This window comes from Orcinus orca, chromosome 10, assembly GCF_937001465.1.
Source record: "Orcinus orca chromosome 10, mOrcOrc1.1, whole genome shotgun sequence".
In the NCBI taxonomy this organism is placed as follows: Eukaryota; Metazoa; Chordata; class Mammalia; order Artiodactyla; family Delphinidae; genus Orcinus; species Orcinus orca.
Window position 1 is genome coordinate 46,655,473 of NC_064568.1, and position 19,683 is coordinate 46,675,155.

Genomic DNA, 19,683 nt, shown 5'->3' on the forward strand with positions numbered 1-19,683 from the left:
AGAAAACTACTAGAGCTAATCAATGAATTTGGTAAAGTTGCAGGATACAAAATTAACTCACAGAAATCTCTTACATTCCTATACACTAACAACAAAATGTCAGAAAGAGAAATTAAAGAAACAATCCCATTCACCATTGCAACAAAAAGAATAAAATACCTAGGAATAAACCTACCTAAGGAGGTAAAAGACCTGTACTCAGAAAGCTATAAGACACTGATGAAAGAAATCAATGACACAAACAGATGGAGAGATATACCATGTTCTTGGATTGGAAGAATCAATATTGTGAAAATGACTACACTACCCAAAGCAATCTACAGATTCAATGCAATCCCTATCACATCACCAGTGGCATTGTTTTACAGAACTAGAACAAAAAATCTTAAAATTTATACGGAAAAACAAAAGACCCCGAATAGCCAAAGCAGTCTTGAGGGAAAACAACGGAGCTGGAGGAATCAGACTCCCTGACTTCAGGCTATACTACAAAGCTACGGTAATCAAGACAGTATGGTACTGGCACAAAAACAGAAATATAGTTCAATGGAACAGGATAGAAAGCCCAGAGATAAACCCACACACCTATGGTCAACTAATCTATGACAAAGGAGGCAAGGATATACAATGGAGAAAAGACAGCCTCTTCAATAAGTGGTGCTCGGAAAACTGGACAGCTACATGTAAAAGAATGAAATTAGAACACTCCCTAACACCATACACAAAAATAAACTCAAAATGTATTAAAGACCTAAATGTAAGACCAGACACTATAAAACTCTTAGAGGAAAACATAGGAAGAACATTCTTTGACATAAATCACAAGATCTTTTTTGATCTACCTCCTAGAGTAATGGATATAAAAACAAAAATAAACAAATGGGACCTAATGAAACTTCAAAGTTTTGCACAGCAAAGGAAACTATAAACAAGATGAAAAGACAACCCTTAGAATGGGAGAAAATATTTGCAAGTGAATCAATGGACAAAGGATTAATCTCCAAAATATATAAACAGCTCATGCAGCTCAATATTAAAAAACAAACAACCCAATCCAAAAATGAGCAGAAGACCTAAATAGACATTTCTCCAAAGAAGAGATACAGATGGCCAAGAGGCACAAGAAAAGCTGCTCAACATCACTAATTATTAGAGAAATGCAAATCAAAACTACAATGAGGTGTCACCTCACACCAGTTAGAATGGGCATCATCAGAAAATCTACAAACAACAAATGCTGGAGAGGGTGTGGAGAAAAGGGAACCGTCTTGCACTGTTGGTGGGAATGTAGATTGATACAGCCACTATGGAGGGTGGGGCTAGCACCCAACCAAAGGAAATGGCCCAGGCAGAGACCCAGAAGCAAGAAAGAATCTGATGTGTTTCAGAAACACCTAAGAGTGGGCAACTCTCATGGCTTTGCACAGGATGGTTGAAAAGGAACAGACAAGATTGGAAGCAAGAGACTGAATGGGAAGCTTTTATTCTAGTCTAGGGGAGAAAGGTGAGGACCTGACCTGAGGTGGGAAAGGTACAGGAAGCAAGTCCTCACAGGCCACGGTGGAGAAGTGTTTATGCGAAAGCCTGTGATTCCCACAGTCATGGCACAAATACAAATTTGTATGTTTCTTTTTTTTTTATGGCCGCACCACGTGGCATGCAGGATCTTAGTTCCCTGACCAGCGATCGAACACGTGCTCCCTGCAGTGAAAGCATGGAGTCCTAACCACTGGACCGCCAGGGAAGTCCCAAATTTGTATGTTTCAATGCTTCACACCCAGGCTGGAGGGGTCACAACGTGTACCCCTCGGTATACCTTAGGTGAGCTGTGCCGTCTGGGAGAGAAAGGGCCCCTGACTCAGACCACACCCTGGGTATAACCAACCGCTCCCTGGAGAGGGCTGAGCCGAGGTCTGCCTGCCTTGGTCCAGGCTCAGAGAGCGAGGACATAGCTCCTCTAGGAAATAACCCAGACAAAGCCTATCTGATACAGGAGCCCAAATCCAAAATCCAGCCCTGCTTTCTCCAGAAGACATCTCTAGCCAGAGACATGGGCTCTTAAGAGCTCCCTCAGTCGGTATCAGCCCCTCCGAGCCAAGAGCTAGGGATGCCAACGCTCTCTGTTCTCAGCAGGTGTGCCCCCTTGTCACACTCAGTTTGGTTACTTGTTTGCCATCGTCCCTTGGGAAAGCTTTGTGAGGGAGCATGCCTTGTCCACCTTGGTCACTGCTGTACACGGAGCCCTAGATCTATACCTGGCACCTAGGACATACTCATATGTGATGAATAAAGGGATGCTGGATCCCTAGAGTGGTAACCCCTGGCTCCCATGATGACAGTCCATGGAGGAACTTGGCTCCCACCCTTTTCTGAACATGTCCCTCTAAACCACTTCTCTGTTACGATGAGTCTGGGTGGAGAGGGGCAAGGCAGCCTAACGCCAGGCTCTGATGTCCTGAGGTTAGACGTCTGGTTGCCTAGAGGCGTTGGCAATGACCAGTCCCACTGAGGAGAACTCCAGCCCAGCCCAAGGCAAAAGGAATAGGCTGGATGATATTTTGTCATTTTGGATGCTGAGGGAACATGATCTACTTACACAATTTTTTTTTTTTTTTGGCGGTATGCGGGCCTCTCACTGTTATGGCCTCTCCCATTGCGGAGCACAGGCGCCGGACGCGCAGGCGCCGGACGCGCAGGCCCAGCGGCCATGGCTCACGGGCCCAGCCGCTCCGCAGCATGTGGGATCTTCCCGGACCGGGGCACAAATCCGTGTCCCCTGCATCGGCAGGCGGACTCTCAACCACCGCGCCACCAGGGAAGCCCTACTTACACAATTTTTGATGGGGGAACTGCAGGCACTTCTGCACTCCTTGTTCTAGAGATGAGGAGACACGCACCACCAGGAATAAAGCAATGAACTGACTGCTTCTCCTCCAGCCTGTGAATACCTTAGATTTATCTCCACAGCACAGTGTCTGGTCCCAAGTGGGTCCTCAACAAGCATAAGTTGAATGCAACACAATAGATGGCCATCAAACACAGATGGATGTCACGTGCATTAAAACTGAACAATCCAACTGTGAGTGTGAGAGTGAGCACGTGCACAGGAGAAATGGAGTCTCAAGGGAGGAAAAGCAGGGTGTTGTTCTCTTGCTCCCAAGAGATCTTTGTCCCTACAGAAACGGACACACCCTTCCCCTAACACCAACTCAAGAATCTGAAAAAGAATATATGTATACATATAACTGAATCACTTTGCTGTACACCTGAAACTAACACAACATTGTAAATCAACTACACTCCGATAAGTTTTTGTGGAGCGCAGGACCTAGAACTCGAAGGTCTCTCTCTGCGCCTCCCAACAGCAGGATCTGGAAGCCAGTCTCTGGCCCCTGGGGGAGGATGCACACACCTGGCCCAACCCTGGGGGCAGCCGAGGTAGAGACCAGGTACACGTTTACACTCAGATCCACAGCTGCCGCCGGCAAAGGAAGGTGCTTGGGATGGAGAAAACTTAAGAAGATGGAGCTAAATAGTAAACTTGGCTGTTAACCATCAGATTGAAACGTTCAAGACTAAAACTGTTTGATCCTAAGTGGTTGGGGTCATGGTTTTCCTGCCAAGCATTATAAAAATACAAAAATGCTGCTTTCAAATTGTTTTATTGCCCATCAAACTGTAAATGTTTGTTGAAGAATCTTGATCAGATAATTATAAGTTATAAAACATGCAGGAGGTCATTACAGTTCATAAATTTTACTTGTCAATAACATCTGAAGTTGAAGGGAGAGCTAGTCTCTTGCATAAAGCTCAGTCTTATGTTGAAGTGTTTAGGAGTGAAGTGTAATGATGTCTGCAGCTGACTATGAAATACATTAACGAAAATAAGATGGATAAATGAATGGATGGAGGGATGAAGCGACATGTGATAAAGTTATAGAATCTAGGTTAACTGTAGAATCTAAGTGATGAACATGTGAGTGTTTACCATAAAATTCTTTCGACTCTCAAAAATAAAACTATACTCTGATAAAATTAAAAACAAAAAAATCCAAATACATGTATAGTAAAACACCACCACCACCACCTAACTCGGATACCAAGAGAGGCAACCAATAATCAAGAAGCAGCTTTCCAGGCTCTGCCCGACCACACAGATACACAGCGTGGAGCTGCCCTGTGGGCCGGGGTTAGTGGGATCGACTCCGCAATGCCTCAGCACGATGATTGTGATGTGTGTTTAACCAAATTCATCCTCATCTGTATCGACACTAGGACTCGTTTATTAGCATTAGAAGCGGTTTTGATCAGGGGCATTAGTGATGCTTAAAACAGGACGGATTAGGACGCATCCGAGAGAAACTTCCACCTTCCATGAAAACAGCATGAAGAACCAGAAAGCACAGCAGCCAGTGCCACCAGCACCCTCTCAGTGTATAGAAGCCTTTCCTCTGGGGTTGGTCTGTTTTAAGAAGGATCCTGCCACCTCCCAACCTTAAGATGTCCCATCTGCTTGGGAGGGTTCCTTCCAAGCAAGTGCTGGGAGAACTGCCAGTGGAGAATGATAGAGAGGGATTTTTCCCACTCCAGACAGGCTGGGAAACCTCTGTTAGCACAGCCCGTACACTTGGTCAAATTTGGTCTGAGACTTAGGAAGCAGTGAGGCTGCCAGTTGTGACTCTCTCTCTCTCTCTCACACACACACACACCACACCCCTGACATTCACCAACTAACCAGACTGGTTCAGTTTGGTAGGTTGGTGAATGACACCAGCTCATCCTCTTCTCCCCACTCCTAACTGCCTTGCCATGGGCTCATCACAGCCCCTGTTCAGCTTGGCAGCGTTTTCTGGATTGATTGATGGATTGATTTGCCACACGGCAGGCAGGATCTTAGTTCCCAGACCCAGGATCGAACCTGCGCCCCCCGCCCCCTGCGGTGGAAGCGCGGAATCTTAACCACTGGACCGCCAGGGAAGTCCCTCGATAACATTTTCTCACCTCTTTCCTCCTCATACTGTCCACCTCAGTCTCTGTTGGCTAACTCCACGTTCCCCAAAGGGGAATCGGATTGGCTCTACTGATGTTTTCAAATCAGGCCACTTGTGTCATTGACTAGTGTACTGTTGGACTTCCCTTGGGTCAGACACTTTACTCAATGTCCAGACAGCCATGGCCAGAGAGGTGGGTCCAGACTGAACAGACGTGGCAAATGCCCAGTTGCCCCTCGGTGGGTGATGGTCGGAGTCTTCCCATCAACAGAAGGAAGGGCAGGAATACTCAAAACCCAACGTGGACACAAATCTCTGTATGAATACTTGGTAGACTCCCTAAAGAAAGAGTAGATTGGCTAGGATTCATTTTCATGGTCAGATTATAAACTCTGGGCTAGGGGTACTGAAAAACAGTCTATTCATTTGTTTTCATCTCAAATGCTTTTTCACATTTTCCCTTTCTGAAGGGATGCCAAGTTGATACGAAAGGTATCGAAAACTCATACAGCCATCAGCACCCAGGAGTGATTAAGTCACCTTTGCAAAGTCACAGAAATTAAATCAGAGATAGAGTCAGGACTAGGTCTACAGACAGCTGAATTCGTATTTAAAAGCAGAAATCAAAATATACCAAACCTATAATCATTTCACAATGTATACATATATCAAATCATCACATTTTATACCTTAAATTTATATATGTTACATGTCAGTAATGTCTCAAAGCTGGAAAAATAAAAAGCAATGCAGTAAAAAAAAAAATGTGTACATGTACATACCATAGGTTGGCCAAGTACAGCTCTAATCAAACTCAGAAAATCATCTGCTTTGTCTCTCTACTGACTACATTGCAGCCTTTGTTTTTAAACATTTTGCAAGTAATTGTGAGATTGCCTGTATCTCAAGGAGCATGAAACAAAAGATAGGAAGTGCACTGCAGCATTTTCAAAGATGATAAAGATAAGTAATTCCATTTCACCAACACTGAATGCATAATTAAAATGGAGGCCTGGTTTTCCCTCTGTTCAAGGTCATTCCCCGCACTCTGTTCATGGGAAGTCCATTCTGATTTAACATGTTTCCCCAGGGTTTTCTGTAGGTGAACACTTTCCAAGTGGCCGCTCTGTGTTTTCTGGGGCTAGGCCTGGGTCCATGGCATTCACTGGGGCATCACCAGTGCCCATGAACATTTGACAGATAATTAGCAAAACGCCCAATACTATGCAAACTCTATGAAAGATGCAGGGGAACCTAACACACCCAACAGCAAGAGAGTTTATGGAGAAATTAACCATTCTGTCTGTCAGTTTCTCTCTGTATTTCTGCTCTTTAGCTATGATCCCCATTTCATCCTCATTGCCCCCCACCAAGCAATCTCTAATCTATTTTCTGTGTCTATATATTTGTCTCTTCTGAACATTTCATATAAATGGAATCACATAATATGTGGTCTTTTGTGATTGCCTTCTTTCACTTAGCATAATGTTTTCAAGGTTCAGCCATACTATAGCATGTATAAGCACTATTCATTTCTGTGGCTGAATAATACTTCAGTATATGGATATAGATGTTGTTTATCCATTCATCTGCTGATGGACATTTGGGTTGTTTCCACCATTTGGCTGTAACAATGTTGCTATAGCCTTTTGTGTACAGCTTTGTGTAGACTTATGTTTTCAGTTCTCTTGGATGGATATCCAGGAGTTGAATTGCTGGGTCAAATGGTAACTCTATGTTTAACAGATTCCTGCTACCTAATTTTGTTTTTGTTATTTTTTTCCAAGCTCTTTCTTTCTTATATCAGTACTACCTATCATCCACACACATTTTTTCTTGCCTTTGTGTTGAAGTCTCTTTAGTTCCAGTTTTTTCCTCCACTGGTTAGAAAGTTATATATTCTATATTTATTCTCTTAGCGATTTACCCTTAAACTTTAAACCTTTAATTTTAAGCTTTAAATGTTTAATTCACGTATCTTTCTAATGAGGTCCCTCTCTATAACTCTCCCCCAAGACAAGGCAAGAAGCGTAACATTGGATAAGAAACAAGGTCCTACTGTATAGCACAGGGAACTTCAATATCCTGTAATAATGGGGAAAAAAATGAAGAATATATATATATACCTGAATCACTTTGCTGTACACCAGAAACTAATGCAACATTGTACATCAATGACACTTCAATTTAAAAAAAAAAGCAGCATATTGTGTTTTTATACCTCCCTACTCTCCCCCACCACCTGCTGCCCTACTTCCATGCTGAAATCATCTAGAATTCTAATTCCAGATCACTCTTCTAAAACATTTCCTCAATTAGCACTTATTTAGAGAGCTCTAGATTTTACTCACCATTGCATCTCTCCACTTCCTCCCAAACTAATTTTTCTTCTTGCTGAATTACAGCCTCTAGTAGTGTCAGAAACAGTCGGGGGGGTGGGGTGCTTTAAGTCCACAGCTTTGGTACAGCCTACATTTAAACCACATATTCGAATGTCCCTCCTCTGATTAAAACCATGCAATGGCTCCTGATTTGACTCAGAGTAGAAGTCACACTTCTTAAGTGCCCACGTGACGTGGCTCCCATTCCTCTCGGCCACATCACTGGCCACAGACACCGCCATTAGTCCTGCTCTAGTCACCTTTTTCACTGTTTCTCTGATAGGAGTAGACAGGTGACATCTCTTCTTGTGCCTTGTTTCTAGCTCTTTCCTCTCTGGCATACTGTCTTCTTCCCCCAGACAATCATTCAGCCAACTCCCTCACCTCAATTCTTTGCTTCCAAGTCACTTTCTCAGTGTGGTCTTCCCTATCTTTACTGCCTCCTTCCACTCTAAAATACCTGGTTCCCTTTATTTTGCTCTACATTTTTTTTCCCCAAAATTAAAAAATCTTAAACTTACCGCCTTCTAAACACACTGCTGTTCAACAGGCATTTGCTCTCATACCAATCCCGCATTCTCCTGCCCTGTTCTGTATCACAGGGAACTAAGTTTCCCAGGTTCAGTTGCCCTCTGGCTTCTGGGAGATTCAGCCAATGGGAGGTACTGAAAGGAGGTTGAAGGGTGGAAAGAAGAAAAAGACTGAGGTCCTTCTCCTCTCTCTGCTTTCGGGGCATCTCTGTCCTCTCTGTGACTCCATATCCCTCCATCTATCCCCTTCCTCTGTGATCCAGGGCCTTCCAGGCTGCCCCCTGATCCTCTAGCCCGCACCAATAGCCTCAACTTCTAGGTTCTGGTAAAACTGCCCCTTCCTTTTGTCCCTCTGGCCCTAGAGGTACATTTGATCCCGTTTGGCTCCCCCACTCTTTCAATACTTGAATTAATCCCCTATATAAAACTCCTTCCATATGAAAATCCTACAGTGGGTTGATTTTCTTGGCTAGCCACTGATTGACACAAAACTGTTTAACTTCCTTACTTATTACCTTTATAATTTGACCGCCCATAAGCTCCAAGAGGGTGGGGATCATTGTTTCTCTTGTTTACTGATATGCAACAAGTGCCTAGCACGGTGCCTGCCACACAGTAGGTGCTGAATACATATTTGTTGAATAAATGTTCATCTCTGTGCTTGATGCTGGGGTGTGACCCTCAGATCCCTCCCTCGAGACAGAAGAACTTACTCCCCCAGAAGCTAGCAGTATTGCTGGCAGACATAATGTAACTTTTAGCCTTCTCCAGAAATGTCTCTCAGCTAGCAAGAGCTGTCTCATCCAATGTTGCACCCCCTTCCTGGGGGCATCCTGCACCCAGTGACTGGTCCATGTGGGAGCAGAAAGACCCCATGCAATGCGGGACAACTCTGAAGGCCATCCCACCTCAGAGCTCCCCTTGGGGTCTGCTGTAGCCTTTGCCAGGGCTCCATTGCAGCCCAACTTTTCTTTTTGCCTAATCCGGCTTCCTTCCCTTTCCTCCACAAGTGTTGATTCCTGATGCAACTCCCCTATGCTAATCTCCATCTCGTCATCTGCGTCCTTGTGAGCCCAACCTGGAGCAGTTTTACTGGGTCTAAAGCTGTAGGTCAAAGTTCTTTTCCTTCACTACTTTAAAGCAGTAACCCTATTGTCCTACTTTTAGAGATACTGATTCAAATTTTAATTCGATCTAATTCTAGCTCTTTTAGAGTTGTGGCAAGTAATCTGTGGCCTCCCCCTTTTCCTTCTGATAGAACCAGAGTGTTGTTCAGGTTTCTACTGGCCAGTGTGCACGGTCTTCTATCTAGCCCCAGGGGGTGAAGGTCAATTACTCTTAGCCATTGCTTCCCATCCTTTTTTGCATCAAGGCCCACATAGGATATGCTTTTTATAGGACACCTTTTAAGTGCTTTCATTTATCCTGGGAGACAACTAACCTGGGAGGCTCTGGGCACCCCAGGTGCCCCCCAGGCTGCCCTAAGGAATGAGAGGAGCAAAGTCTCGGGACTGTCACCCACTTTCAGCACCGCCTACCAGCCAAGATTCTCTGGTCCAAGCCAATCATTCAATCATGCTAATGCCATTCCCCTTGCCATGATTGCTTTTTGTATGGAAGACAGAGTTGCCTTTTCTAACCTTTGGTCACTGTTGTGTGGATAAGTGATGCAAGTAGCTGTACCATCTTGTAACCATGGGGTAATAGCCTAGGAGCAAAAAGCAAATACTCTAGGGGAGGCAAAGCCAAAAAAATGGAAATAATCTAGATATCTGGTAACACTGAGCCACTGAATTAATACTGGAACTTTCCTGCCTCAGAACTTGTGTGTTAAGAATTTTCCTCATTTAAAAACATTTTTCTTTCAATTGGGTTTTTTGTTGTTTGCACCAAAAATCATCCTATCTGATACAGCAGGTAAACTTGTTTGTTTCTAGTAGCTTTTTGGATAGGATGTAAAGAGAAGTCATTAGCTAAAACCAATGACAAAACACTTTTTGTCCTTTTCCTGCCATCTTTTTCCTGAGACTGGGAATGTGCGTGTCTTGTCTAAAGTTCTAGGAGCCATTTGTAACCACAAGAAAAAGGCCGAGCAAATGAAGACACTTCAGCCCTAAACCAGTGCCAGCCATCTCCTCCCTCTGGATCTATTACAAAAGGAAACAAACCCTCAAGTCTTTAAGCCACTACAGGCGGGTCTCTGTCACCAGCCATCAAACAAAAGTCCTTACTGATTCCATATCCTTTGCGTAACTGTCAAGCAGTTTGTCTATTTCTTGTCAAATTTTACGAGTTCTTTATGTATTGGAAAGATGTTCTCTTATCTGAACTGCGAACATTTTCTCAAGCTGTCTCCTGTCTATTAACCTTTACAATATTTTGCCATGCAAATGTTCCATATTTTCATGTAATCAGATTTTTTGTAGTTTTTTCTCCTCTTAGTTACAGTGGGGGTGTTAGAGATGTGCCCACAAATTCCGTGATACTCCTCCCATCAAGAGGAAGAGTTTCATTCCCTTCCCGTTGAGTGTGGGCTGAACTTAATAATCTATTTCTAAGGAACAGAATATGGCAGAAGTGGTGACATGTCACTTCTAAAATTAGGTTAGAAAAAGACTGAGGCTTCCACCTTGGGTGCATTCATTCTCATTCTCGTTCTCTCTGTCTTGAATCTCTTACCCCAGGGGAGGCAAGCTGCCATGATGTGAGCAGCCCTATGGAGAGGTTCACATGGGGAGAAACGGAGGCCTCCTGCCAATGACCAGTGAGGAACTGAAACCTACCAAGAACCACATGTGTGCACTTAGAAGCAGATTCTCCAGCCCCAGTTTAGCCTTTAGATGACTGCAACCTCCCAGGAAACTGAACCAGAACCACCCAGCCAAGTCACTGTGAGATTCCTGATGCTTAGAAAGTCTGTGAGATAATAAATGTTTGGTGTTTTGAGCTGCAAAGTGTTGGGGCCATTTGTTACACGGTGATAGATAAGTAATACAGTAACAAATCATTTCTATTATCCCAAATTATACTTGTACTCTCCTACACTTTCTTGCATGGTTTTAACTTTAAAAAATACATTTTAAGTCTTCAATCTATTGGATTTAATTTTTTTGTGTGGAGTAAAGTAAGTCCACATACTTTTTTTTCCAATATGAGCACCATTTATTGTATTATTATAAATCCCTTAATTCTTTGAAATATTACATTTTTAGAAATTAGAATCTCTTTCTGAATTTTCTACTGGAACTTGTATACTTGTCAATCCCTAAGCCAATAGAAACTGTTTGATTGCAGTGATCATTGGATGGGGCTAGAGGTTCAGTGGGAGGGGGCTGGAGGGGACTGGACCACAGAGGGAAGGGATGTATTATATGCAGGGAGATGTAGAAATGAAGAAGACACGAATAGATGCTGCTGGAGGTATCACAGGAAGCAGAAGTACCACAGAAAAAGACCCTTGCCCTTCCTTTCCTCCAAGTCTCCAAATTTCTGCCAATGCCTCCCATTAGCCGGAACTCCCAGAAGAAAAGAAGGAAGGAAGGAGGACTGGGGAGGAAGAGTCTAGGACTACATTGTAGTTCCAAGGAAGTTTCAACCCAGGCAATGGGGAGTCCTCAAGCAAAAGCTTAGAGGACTCCTCAGTTAGAGGAGTCCCACATGCCACTAGGATGCCCACCACGTTGGTCAATGGCTGGGAGCAGCCCAGGGGAAGCACGATTTCAGTGCAAACATGGTGGTGAATCCAGAGGAGCGGCAGCTGGAGCTGCCAGTCAACCAGTTTCTCCTTGGCAGGAGATCTGAGCAGCATGTTTCCACAGTCACCACTTTTGGTTTAAAACTCAATCTATATTTAAATCACTGGAACAGAATCACCAGTGGTCTCTAACTGCAAAGCATGGTATATATTCTCTGACCAGGTAAGTACTTGGCATCATGCGTTTGTCTAGATACTGTGTCACAGGAAAAACGCACACCATACTCCATCTATGCCAATTGGTACAAAATATCTACCTTTTGTCCCTGAAATATAACAAAATATATCATCAAAATATATTTGATATGTTCAAATTGAACATCTATCACGTTCCAGGCAATGTTCTTAGGCACTGGGGGAACATGGTGATAAAACAAGACAGATTCTGCCCACGTGAGCTTACATTCTAGAGGGGGAAGTGGTAGGGTACAAAATAAAAGAGGGTAATAAGATGAAGAACCCTGATTTGTAGCATGACAAGTACCCAAATGGATGGAGCCAGGGGAAGACATTAGGTGGAATGGTTCAGACAGGCTCCTGAAGAGGTGACAAGTGAGCTGGGACTTGAATGAAACTGCTTTTGCTATCTCCAAATGTTTCATACCTTATGTTCAATCCTTCAAGTGCTTTTGATAGTCTTGATTAGTGACAAATAGAAGTCAATATATTAGATGTATAGAATTCTTTTATTTTGAGATAAAAATCAACTAGCTTCTTTTTATAATCGTCATGATTTTTTTAAATGACTCATTTGGAGAGAAAGTTTGAGGCTGCTATTTGCAAGCGTTGCTCTACAAATAACACATTTCAGATGTGGATAGTATCTATTCCCAATAAATAGAAAGCTAAATTGGGGTAATTTCCACCATATTTTCTCTTTAGCACTGGTTGCTTAAGTGATAGATAATAGTGTTGCTCTGCTATGTAAAGATCTCGATCAGATAAATATGCAACTTACAGATCTGGGAAGAACATCTTGAGACATATCTGAGGAATTATCATTTATCTTCTTAAATACGTATTTCAGCATCAATGTTCCTCAGGTTTCCTGCCTTCCATCAAGTGTTTATCATGGCTGTGAATTTAAGACTATGACTAAGAATAAAACAATTTAAAACATAGAATGGTTTACATAATTGCAATGTCCACTCTGCTCTACCAGCCACAACGGACTTGGGTTCAGATAGACAAATTCACAAGACACAATAGACCCCACACAGCACCAAGTTTACTTAGCTTTACTAAAGGATACAGGACATGGTATACCCTGGCATGCACCGCAATGGCACAGCCGAAATCCTAGGCACAGTCATTCTGAACTTGGGACATGTGTTTTCACAAGAGACAAGACTGAGTGCAAGTGACCTCAGTTCAGGGAAGCCATCAGCTTTGAGCCCCCTTCAGCTTTATGCCAGCTGGTCATGTAGCCCCTCAGGTGTGCAACTGCCCCCCACCCATTCTTCAAGGCAGCTGCATCTCATCAATGCCAATTACTCATTACTCAATAACCAGTTTTGACAACGTGCCTGTACAGACTATAATCCTCAACCAGATTCTATTTAATCAGTAGCCTATCATCTCAACAATTCTTTAAGTTAATGTTCCAAAGAGAAAAGACCAAGAGTCTTTTGGTCAGCTAAGTGGGGAAAAAAAACCCACAAATTCCAAGAAAATGAAACTTAGTATCCTAAGCAGCACTGTCTTTCATCTCCTTAGTCTTGGCCCAAGTTATTCCCAAGAATTGAACTGATTGGGCCCTGAATTTTAGCCAGGTGAATTAACCATCTTTAGCTGGCTGTAGGTACTGTTGAAGTTCTCCAATGTTCCCTCACTGCTGCTTCTGAGACGGAGACCGTCACAACATCACCCGTGTGAAAAACAACTTACTTTTGATGGCAATCAAATCTAGATCTCTTCTCACTGGGTTGTGACCATATACTGGAGACTTCAGGCACCCTTGCAGGAAGACAGTGAATGGATCCTGCATTCCTTCCCTTAAAAAGTGAGTTGTGCCTGGTTTCCTCCCAAAGTTTATATAGAAAAGCAAGCATTAGTCAAATCTGTCTAATTTTAGCCTGTTGGGCTTTCTAACAGTTTTCACTGCGTCTAGTTTGGTGAAAAGCCATGATAGCCAACATTTAGTCTCCCAGAGCCCCCTGCTTTACTCCTACGCCAAATAGGACTATTATTAAGATGGAGAGATGATCACTCCTCCTTCCACTTATTACAACTGAAATTTCTTAATGCTGTCCCATAAGGCAGTACTATTCAATATTCAGTTTAAAGTGTGTAGAATGGGAAGGGGGAGGGGAAACTATAGTCTATGGGAAGTGAATTGGATATATCACAGCCAAGCGCATTCGATCTCTCCTGAGGTAGGTTATCTTCCCAAGCGCACTAGAATGGTGAGCGTTAATAGGTGAAGGGTCTGCGATTTTACCCTACTTGCAAGCCAACAAATGAGCCTGATACAGTTTCATGGTGGAAGATGGGAGACTCTTAGATCATTTCTCATGGAACAAAAGCATAAGCTGCATGTTTACATAGTTCCTCTTGCATCAGGTGGATGCTGCACTGCAGGTATCAAAGTCCCGAGGTGGGAAAGGCGTTAGCACATTTAAGAAGAGAGATAATACAAGCGTGCCTGGAGCCTGGTCATCAAGGGGAGGAGGAGAATGAAAAGATTAGCAAGGTAAACAGGAGCCAGATTTGCAGGTCTTGGGGATCATGGTAAGAAGGCCTGAATTTCATTCTGGAAGATAGGAAGCCGTGTAACTCTTCAAGGTAGGAAATGCCATCATCTGATTTATGCCTGAGGGAGATCATTTTGGCTGCCATGTGGAGAAAAGATAGGAGGAGATCAAGAGTGAAAAGTTTAGTCCAGATGAGAGATGAAGATGCTTGATTAGGAGGTGAGAGGAAGTTGGAAAGGTGTAGATTGATTCAAAACAATACGGAACTTGAACCAGCACCACTTGCATGTGGATTGGTGGGGAGAGGTTCTGTGCTGGGGGTAAGGGAAGAATTGAGGGTGATGTCTAGGTCTTTGGCTTGAAGAAAAAACAAACATACCAGAGGTAGGTAGATAGGAAACGAGGTTTGGGCAACCAGAGGGGCATCATTAGAGCTCCTTTTGAACAAAAGTGACTTGAAATCCACATAAATTTTGGAGTGTTAGTATTTGGGGTACAATTAAAGGCATGAGACTAGTGATGACCCAGTGAATGAGTACAGAGGAAAAAATCAGACCAGTACCACGGACGAGGGCAAAGATGTGTCTACAAGAGTGGACAGCATGGTGTTTATCATAAGAGAGCAGAACAGTAGCCCAAAACCCACTGATAGGAGACCGATTAAATAGTACCATGCCATCAACTGAATTGTGTTCTATAGTGTATTTGCTCACATGGAAAGAGGTTCGGTTTTCATCCAGGCTAGCCAGGTCCGATTTCTGGGCAGAGAACTAAGATCTCACTTCAAGCCACTGCCCACCGCTGTCTCTCCGAGATCAGTTCATGATATTAAGAGAAAATAGTTATGAGGCTATAGCTCGTGTAATCCTGCTTTTATTGAAGAAATTCTCTGTACATATGCATAAAAATAAGAGTAAAGAAATATCTACCAAATGGTACTGAGGGGCTAGATTATAGATTTTTTGTCTCCCTTTTCTAAATCCTCTTCAATAAACATGGATCATGTGTATAGTAAGACAACAGCTATGAAGAAATAATCTGATTCCTCACACCTCATCTTTGGGACTCAATCCTGCTTCTAGAAACTCGAGTGTAAGGATTAAGGTAGCTCCAGTGGATTAGGACAGTCAAATCTATCTTATTTCTTAGCATCATTTCCGTAGCCAGCATTTCGGAACCTTGGTTGAATACTAGAATCAGCTGAGTAACTTAGATGTCTATGCCAGGGCCCTACCCCAAGAGATTCTAACCTACGTGGTTTGGAAAGTGACCCAAATACAACTATTTGGGGGCCCCAGGTGATCCTGATGGGCAGGTAGGGCTGGGAACTACGGGTAAGACCTGGCTTTGGTCTCCCAAGCAGAGGCTGCGAATATTCAGAGAGGAGAGTATGGTAGAAAGAATGGCAGAGAAGGAGGAGTTGTGAAAGAATGTAGACTCGGAAATAAAGGATTAGAGAGAAATTAATCAGGACGCAAAATGCATTGAGGAAAAGGTTGAGAACTCCTCCCACCTCAAAATAGCTTTTATTTCACACCAGGCGCTAGTTAGCTGCAAAAATCTGATCCCTGCACAGAAGTTGATAATAAGAGGCCGTTTCCAAAGCTGCTGGAGCAGGTGTTTCCTCCCGAAAGAGGGCGGGCCAGAACTGTAAATCTCATTTTGGAAGTTTCGAGCCCTGGGGATACTATTCTGTGTCACCGCCACTCTTGCTGCCATCTGTACTGCATCTCGGCTCCCATTTCTGAGGCAGCCCTCCATCCCACTTGCAGCCCCAGGGTTTGCATTCTTGCAGTGTGTGAATGGAGTGGGAGAGCCTTTGGCAATGCAGCCCTGGGGTTTTCTTCCCTCAAAAGATCTGCCAGTGCTCCTTGCCCTGCTGGCTTCCTCTTTAATTGGCCCACACCGTGGGGAGCAATTGAGATTAAATGGCCACTTGCTGGGTGGCTGCATGACGGTAGGCGTGCATGGCCGTATTTGGAGCATTTGTTGTCTCCCAGGGTTGAATGAGGCGACCGCTGCTGCTGCTGAAGCTTGCGGCATGTCCCTTGAAGCCATGTCAAAGCAGCCTCTTAATTTTGCAAAACAGCCTCCAAAGTCAAACCGGCTCTGCACTGGAGCCGTTCTAGACAGGAGCTGTCACGAGCAGAAGCCAAAAGGCTCAGAAAGAACTGGGCAGAAGGAATCAAGAGAATGTGTTATTGTATAATTGCTAGCTCACTTTGAATAGCCAGCAAGGGACAGGGAAGGACCCCCTTCACTCCCAGAGGTGCCATGTTTCTCTAACAATGCTCCGGGGCAAAGGTCATCCCAAGAGAGTCCAGAAGTTCTGCATTTTAGATGCTAAGGGTCAGAGCAGGGCATGGTTGACTATGACCTTGAGCGAGGTGCTGAGCTTCCCGAGGCCTCGGATCACAGGCTCTGCACAAGGGTGACAGTAAATCAAAGATGTGTTTTCATCTTCTCCTGGAATGTTCTCAAAGATGAGCTTTGAGCCCTGTTCAGTCCCATCATGCAGGATGGATTGGGGACCTCACTGAGATTAAGCCAATGCAAATGCCAGTCCTTTGGCAAACCCAGAACCTGACCACCTGCAGCGGCACGCCATCCTCCTGTGAGACTCCTGGCCTCATCTCCCGGTACTCCCCCCAACACACTTACTTTGCCTCCCTGCACCTTGCCTCAGGACTTTTGCACTTACTTCCCTAGATTAGATCCATACTGGAGAGTAAGCTGAACTTCCAGTAGAAAGAACAAGCATTTCCATATAATACAGGTCTCCTCTGCCCCTACTGCAAACGAATTACAAAATGTATATATCAAGACAGACTGACAAGGGGAATTGCAGCCTGGGATCATTAGCTATAAACCAATTATTAATTGGGAATCGTCTACCACACAGAAGACTTTGCTTACTCAGCAGCCCTCGGATTCTGGGTAAAATTAGCTGACAGCGCCTATCGCATAGTAAGGCCCTTCCTAATCTTTAATACGTAGATGACATGGTTTGAACTTTCTTACGCTTGCATCCAGCTCAGCCCAGCATGTTGGGCAATCGGTAAATGGAAAAAAGAAGTATCCAGAACAATCAGACTGTGAGAGGTGAGAAACCAGAGCAGGGGTCACAAACAGAGGTCTAGCAGGTGATGAGCAAGAGAGAAGTGGGCAGAAGCCAACTGGAGGAAGCAGGGCCCATCTAAAGGGGCAGCTGCTGCTCAGCACTGCCTCATTTTTACTCCATGGGAAAGCAAGTCTGGGGCTACCAGATCTGGTTTCTCAGTGCAAGCCAGAAGCCAAATTTATGTGAAATCCCTCCATTTTTAAAATGTTGGCAACTCATTCAAATTAAAAAGAGAAAGTGGCACGGGTGAAACTACACCTCTGGGACAGATTCAGCAAACACACTGCCCGTGTGTGATCTCTGAATTGACACAGAGAAGGTTACAGCGAGTAAGGGATGAGAGGAAGGCAGCTTTATAAATGCAGAATGAAGAGGGATGACCCCCAGCCTGAGGTCAGGAAAGGTGTCAGAAAGGAGACAAGTCTTAGACTGGAGAGCGTGACTCAGGCAGAGTGGCAGGCAGGTGTGCATAATAAGTCTGCCTAATTTCAGCATAGCCAGCAAAGGCCCAGAGGTGGGATGGACAGTGCAGTCCGGCCAACTGAAGCACAGGGAGGGTGCTGGTGTGGCAGGATATTCCATCTTCCCTTTTCCTCCCTGTGTTTTCACCTTTCAAAAATATAGGGCAGAAGTCACAAGCAACCTGGGACTCCACAGGGCTCGTTTCCAAAGCCTGAACCTCTTGGGTCTAGGGTAGAATTCTCAAGAAAGGTATTTTGGTCATGAAATGAAGAGAATAGCCTAGAAAGAGCTTTCCCTGGGCTGTGGGGGTGAAAACAAGCAGAGGTGTCTGAGGGTCCCATGGCAGAGGCTGTTCATAACATGGCAGGAAGAACTACCTGGGAAGCAGCCGGATCCCAGAAGGGAAAGTGATGCCGTACATCAAGACAGATGAGATTCTACATGGCTGCCGTCTGGAAGCAACAGAGAGCCTCCAGGAAGATGCTTCAAAACCAGGGCGATTCCTCCCAACACCCTGACTCCTCTGAGAGTGAGGATGTTTCCTAAGACTCAGTAAAATGGAGGCTCAAAATCAGTTATTTTTCATATACCTGGGGTTGTAGATGGAGGTTCAAACTGGCTCCTTTACAGCGAGGCTAAAATTGAAGGTGGAGAGGTCAGAAGCAGTGTCTGAACTTGAGTCCAAGCTCCTCTGCTGATGGTCATGGGTAGGCAGTCTGTCTCTAGGATGGCTCCTAAGGATTCCCACCCCATGATATTACACCCCGGGTGGTCCCCTCCCACGCGCTACCAGGATTGGTCTGTGTGAGACAAAGAGCGTATGGCATAAGTGACGACGTATCACTTCTCGGATTAGGTTATAAAAAGACTGCAGCTCTGTCCTGGCCACTCTCTTTCTTCCCCAGCCCCCCGCCCCGGGAGATCACTCTCTCTGGGAGAAGGCAGCTGCCACATTGTGAACCATTCTAGGAGAGGCCCAAATTGTAAAGAACAGAAGCCTCTGGACAAGAGCCTGTGAGGAACTGAGGCCCTCAATCGAACAGACAGCAAGTAACTGAGGCTGCCCATGACCACATGAGTGAACTTGGAGGCAGATTCTCCAGCCTCAGTCAGTCCTCAGGATGACTGCAACCTCAGGAGAGACTCTGAACCAGAATCCCTTAAGCTGCTCCCAGATTACTGACTTTTAAAAACTGAGAGATAATAAATGTTTAGTGTTTTAACCTGTTAGGTTTGGGGGTAATTTGTTACACAGCAATAGATAACTGATACAGCCCCACCTCAATAGATAAAGTGGATGCTGAACCTAGTAAATTAGGAATTAGATGATTGGCCAGCAACAGAATATAGAAGTATTGTCCTTTTTCTGCCCAGATGGTGCCACTGACCCTCTGGCAGAGAAGCTGATTTAGGAGAGAGAAGTGAATGAGGCAGTCAGTTGGGGAGGGATGCTGAGCCATGCTCTGTACTGGGCACTCCTGGGTGATACAATTTCTGTACAGGATTTGTTGTGTGTGTCAGCAGAGGGAAGTGTGCCTTCCTGGCTTATACCAGTTGAGGAACCAAGAATTCCTAGGCAAGCTTTAAGCCAAAGTCCCACAGGGTGGGCAGCACAGGAACTCACACTGGGTGATTTAAGGTAAAGATTGATTTTCAAGAGCAGCAGATCTTTGGTAGTCACTTCCTTCCTCCCACTTTTTTTTTTTTTTTTCCCACAGCAGGGGAACATTTGCTGTTTTTTTTTTTTTTTT